Consider the following 6154-nt stretch of genomic DNA (forward strand, 5'->3'; position numbering starts at 1 on the left):
GTCCCAGCACTCAGGCAGAGGCTGGTGGATCTCTGTGAGTTCAAGGTCAGCCTGTTCTACACAATGAGTTCCAGGACTGCCAGGGCTACACAGACAAACCCTGCCTTGAAAAAAAAGAAAAAATCCAAAGAGAAGGAAACTTCGCAGTTGATGACAGTCTTATGTCTGATGGCTCACACAACTGTTCTCTGATGAACCTGGAGAGCCAGAACCCGGTAGCATGCCAAGCTTCCCATGTGTTTTCCAGTTCTGTGTTGCTGAGCGGTAGCAGAAATTCTACCCATCCACCCATTGTCTGTATCACTGTGAATTCCCAGTCCTTATATTTAGAGTGTGATATTTCACAATTCTCAAAGCCAATCTGTCCTGTCACTTCTTCTAAAAGGAACCTGGATCACCATGGTAACAGCAAAGGCAGTCAGTGAGGTGTTTGTGTTTTAACACTACTAAAATAGCAGGTGAAAAGCAAAAGTAGGAGAAAGCTTCCTCACTGTCCTTTAGAAACCATGCCAGTCACTCTTCAGTAAATGAGTGGAGTGCAGATAGAGTCTCCCTGTGGTTCCTATAGCTCCCCTCCAGAGAGCCCGGTTTATGGTGCTCCATCTGTATATCCAAGGAAACCACCATTATCTGCGTTTTGTAGAAAGGTAAAATGAGGCATCGGACTGCACAAGCCTCTCTAACATCTAGTAACTGCCAAAACCAGGATTGAACCCTAAATCCACCTGTTGTCAATGCCAGGGGACTCTATAATGCCAAGACATTATAGAGTGCTCATTCAGAAACTGTCTGTGTAATCCTCTATGTTATAAAATAAGCTCAGTATGAAATCTGTTGAAGGCAAAGGTAATCAGAAGTGTAGATTGTATTTACTTAAAACTCACAGTGTCTTGGAAATTTGTATTCACTTTCTTTCCTCTCTTAACTTTCTACTAAGAAAAGAATATAGTATTAGTAAACAGTAATAAGAAGAAATATATTTTTACAGAAACCTATAAAGAGATAAACAAAGAACCTCATGAAAGTATAGATCATACAAACAATATTCTGGATAAATAATAATTATACTACTCACTTTAAACTTTCTCACATAATTCCTTAAAGAAAGAGAACAATGTTAATCACAGCATTTCCCGATCCCTATAGTAAATATTTTATTGGCAATTATAAGTGGAGACTGGAGACATTATTACAGGATACATGATCATACTGTGAATCCTGAGACTGTATTATTTACTGAAAAAAAAAACAACATGTTTTTAGTTGTGGTGTGGTTCAGTCCTTAGCACACACATATTTAATCTAAAACTATGAAGGTCAAGTTATTTTGTAGAAGGAAGCACCCATGTTTGAGAGTGATGTCTAACTAAGTGGCAGACAAGGTGATGAATCAGAAAAAGACGAAACAGAATAGGATATGCCCAACTCTGTCAAGAAGAGAGAGAAAAGTGAAGCTACTCAAGAGAGCATTGCAATGAAAGAGAAAGAGAGAGAGAGAGAAGGAGGCAGTTCTACTGGGACAATTGTACAGAGACAGGGTGCAGAGAGAGAAAAAGCTAGATACAGTAGAAGACAGAATGAGCTAGAGAATGAGAAGAAGCCAGAAGATTGGAACAGATTGCCAACGTTAGTATGAAGCCAAGCAGAGCAATTCAGGAAAAGCTGAGAAAAGACAGAATCAGTCAGCTTGGAGTGGAGCTTGAGCCAGAACAGCTGAGTTGAACCACCAGGCCAGAGCTCAGAAAGAACTAGGAAGGGGTAAGCTTATTCAACATCAAGTCTCAGAGGCTGAAAACATTCTAGGCTTATATTAGATTGCATGGAGGCTAGAAGCTTCCAGGACTAGGCCTAGGTGAGCAGACTGAGGCAGTAAGCCTCAGAGACAACCATTACAAGAGAATAAAATTCATTTTTACAAGGGATGACTCAGGAATTAAAAGTGGTTGATCCTCTTCCAGAGTACTAGAGTGAGTTCTCAGTGCCCAAATCAGGTGGCTCACAGTGCCTCTGATGTCATGGGGATCTGACACTCTTTTCAGTTCTCCACAGGTGTGCACACAACACACACAAACATACATACATGCAAAGATACATACATAGGCACCCACACATCATATAGTCACACAACACATACCCATGCACATACAATATATCTAAATAGTTATAGGTGGTACTTTGCTAAGACATAACCCTAAGGTTAATATGTCTTAAACACAATGTTTGGAACATAGTCCTATGATTATAACACTTTTCATTAAAGTCCCTAAAGGCAAGATCCACAGCCAGCCAAATTGGACCTTGGTGATATCCACACTTTGGTCTGTCTTGGTTTCCCTATATCTGGGGGTAAGTAGACAAGTATGTTGCATCTCAGGGAAAGTTTTGTCACACAACAGCACCAATAAACATGACAAATCAGATGAGGAAAATCCTACGAGGTCCTAACCCTACATGAAGAATTTCAGGCAACTGAGTAAAATGGGGAGTAGGAGAGGTGGTCCTCCCCAAGGAAAAATACAGTCCAGTGATGAACCATCATCCTTGAAGATAAACATGTAAGTGAAACGCCCTTTTCAAATCCTTCATCTATGATCATAGTCAAGTGTCTATAAATGTATGGAGTCCTAAAAATATCACCACTACTGTAAGAAAAAAAGAAAAAAAGCTTTGACTCTTGGAAGATTTTGGGTGCAGGCCTCAGTTGCTGGGATCAGAGCTATCTCTTGCCACCATTTTTCTTTTACACTCTTTTCTCAACTGGGTAGTTGGAGGGAAAAGAAGAGGAAGTCTATCCCCCTGAGATCATTATATATTGTCCTCAATTTACTGTTCTATTGATGTGAAGAGACACTATGACCAAGAAAACTCTTTTAAAGGACGACATTTAATTGGGGCTTGCTTATAGTTTCAGAGGTTTAGTCCATGATTATCATGGTGAGAAGCAGATACACATGGCACTGGAGCAGTAGTTGAAAACTTTACATCTGATCTACAGGAAGCAGAGAGAAGGAGAGAGAGAGGCAGAGGGAGAGAGAGAGAGAGAGAGAGAGAGAGAGAGAGAGAGAGAGAGAGAGAGAGAGAGAGAGAGAGAGAGAGAGACTGGGCCTGGTGTGGGCTTTTGAAACCTCAAAGTTCAACTCAAATAATGCAACTCCTTCAACAAGGCCATACCTCCTAATCCTTCCCAAACAGTTCCACTAACTAGGGTCAAAGCATTCAGATGAGGCTATGGAGGTTCTTCACATTCAAATCACCACATAAATAATTAGAGCAAAATAAAGTTTCATCCTTTCAAATCTAAAGGTGAATCGTGGATGGTCTAATTCTGCTTCATACTTTTAATAAGTGATATTTAGATATATCCTAATGTTATGTTTCTTAACACTTATATAAATTATGGTTCCTGGAATACTAACTCCCTCTGTGATATTATTTTTTAAGAAAGTGTTTTGGACAGCTGAAAAACACGTGGAATACTACATGCTACACTATGGTTTTTGCAATGCAAAAGTCACTCTGTCAAACTAAAAGTATGAGACACTCAATGGTTTGTAAGTATTGTGTATGTATATGCACAAAAATATATCATGATATTTTTACATTATAAGTTTAGCTGGCCAAGACAATTTTTACCCAATAGCCAATAATCCTAATGGAACTGGCATTCTATTTAAATATATAAAACAGTACTTTAATATCTTAGAATATTTAATATTCTCAAAATTATCATTATTAAAATATGAATTTTAACTGAAGACCTGAACTAATAATCAACAGTATTAGAAGTTAACGTCCTCCTTTTTATTGGCTATTGTTCAGCACTTGCTTAGAGATAATGCAGCATCACATAAAAACTGTTAACATCGTATGCAGGTATTCATTCTCCTTCTTAAGTCGTTTCTTTCACATCCTCGTTACTGCCCAGACCAGATCATTTTGCCCTTTAGCTGCAATGTACAGAAAGTATTGTATGATTTTTAACATATGCATACTCACTGAATACTTCATAAAGTTCAAAAACCTGTCTTTCATCCCATAATAGTTTCAATGCTTAAAAAGACTAATGCTCAGTGTGGTAGCAATGTCAAAATGAGTCAAGAGTGATACAACTTCTATGGTAGAGTAGTTTGACATGAAAGAGATCTTGAGGCAAGTCATCCAAACCTCCAATGGCAGGAAACACTTTAAACTCTCCTTTGCTCTGGCTCCTTCTGGTTCTCAGCCTAAGGCTTTCAATGCTAATAACTCTTGCCTTGACTTCTCCATCACATGGCTCTTTCAAGACATCTAGTCAAGGATTTGTTCTCCTAATACACCTGGATCTTAGAAAGGTGGATCCACAGGAATTGTGCTAAAGAGAGGGAGGAATAACTGCTTCTTTAGTAGGGAAATCTACTTTACCTTCCAGGTTCCATTCTCTGTGCAGTTGCTCAATGGCTACCACAAAACTCTGTTGGGTCTGTTTACCTTTCTAGGAAAGGCATAATTTTTTTCCTCTTTCTTCTCTTCTTTTCCTTTTGGATGCTAGTCAGAGCCTACATATGCTTTCTCTGGTACTATGGGCTTTTCCCCTTTCTCTCATGCTCCCCTCACCACTTATGAAGCTACATGGCTGACCTCAAAGGATCTTAACTTAAACAGCATAGATTTTCTTTCTCTTCTCCATCTTCCTCAAGATTATAGCTAGTCTGCCCTAGGACTTTTCTTTTAAGTTAAAGGTTGCTCCCAAGATTCAAAATAAATGATAAAACTATATAGACATTATTTACAATTAGGTTTGCACCTCTTTGCACTCACCATAGGTGAATCATTATGAATCTAAATACTTTTAGATGTGGAAGAATTCACATATGACCATAGTTAAAACACAGCAATAATTCAAGTCTCTCAACATTTTGGGGACATGTCTGATGTTCCAGGTGATGTTTTGTGCATGTTGAAGATTTAGTAATACGTAAAATAGAGAAAAAACCCACCCTTGTGTTTCAAATCCTGTGTTTCCACTGCTCATCATGCTTGTAATTAAGTCTGAGCATGGGTTAGACAATGTAAAATATGATGCACCTTTAAAATAGTTGTATAGCAACTGTAGTTTCGATATGTGAGAATTCATTCAACCATTCTTTATGCTGCTGGGTCTTTTTTCAACCATTCATAGATTGGCAGTCCATTTAGGTTTTGTTTTGATTTTTTTGCTAACAGTTACAATAAACACCAATACCTCAGAATCATTTTTATACATATATATATATAGCTTATTAACTAAATAAAAGTAGCCTAACCTGTGTAAGTACAAAGTTGCAAACAACCGCATCTGTCCCAATGGGAGGCATCAATTGTATCCTGCATTTCCCAGGTATGAGGTGGAGCCTATGGTACTATCCACCTGTGTGGTGCTGAAGAAGGAACTCATTTTTCTCCGTCAGGAACTCATTTCCATGCACCTAGTCTCCCTTTGCTGCTTGGCATCTTCAACTGTCAACCACCATCTATGAGAAAGCCTTTCAAAATCATATGTAGCGTGCAAGCGCAGACTCTGCACTGTCATATGAAATGTTCTGCAGTAGTTCTTTGACTCATCCTTCTTAGACATTGTCACTACACCTAACTCACCAGACTACCTTACTTTTTACAGAGTTGGTCAGACTCACCCTTCCAGATTTGTGTGTGTGTGTGTGTATATATATATATATATGATTGATTATAGTGTCAATTCTAAGCCAAGATATGTATAATGAAAATGAAAATAGGACTCTCTCAACCTGTCCCTGCTCCCCCTTTCTCCCTAACCGCATCTGTCTTTCTATCTCCACCTAATCTAGTGTAATTTCCACTCCACGTGAGATGAGCTCTGCCTTCGGGGCCATTTGTCCTTGCTCTCAGTAGGATGCACTCATTTCCTGAAATTTAAATCATTAGCTAGCAGTTTCCTACCCCGTTTCCTGCCACTTGCCTCCACTTCCCCTCTCAGTCACTTCACACCAAACCTCAGCTCAAACCCTCCAGAAAGTGAATCTACATCCCTTAGGGCCTAGACTCTGGGGTCTCAGCTCCTTGTTGTAGCAATTAATCTTGGTCCCAGGGCCTCTCCGCCCCATCCTCCTCGCATCCGGTGCTGTTCTAGGAGGAGCCTAAACGTCAGTCCTGCTGAAGG

This window comes from Mus musculus, chromosome 11 (assembly GCF_000001635.26).
Source record: "Mus musculus strain C57BL/6J chromosome 11, GRCm38.p6 C57BL/6J".
In the NCBI taxonomy this organism is placed as follows: Eukaryota; Metazoa; Chordata; class Mammalia; order Rodentia; family Muridae; genus Mus; species Mus musculus.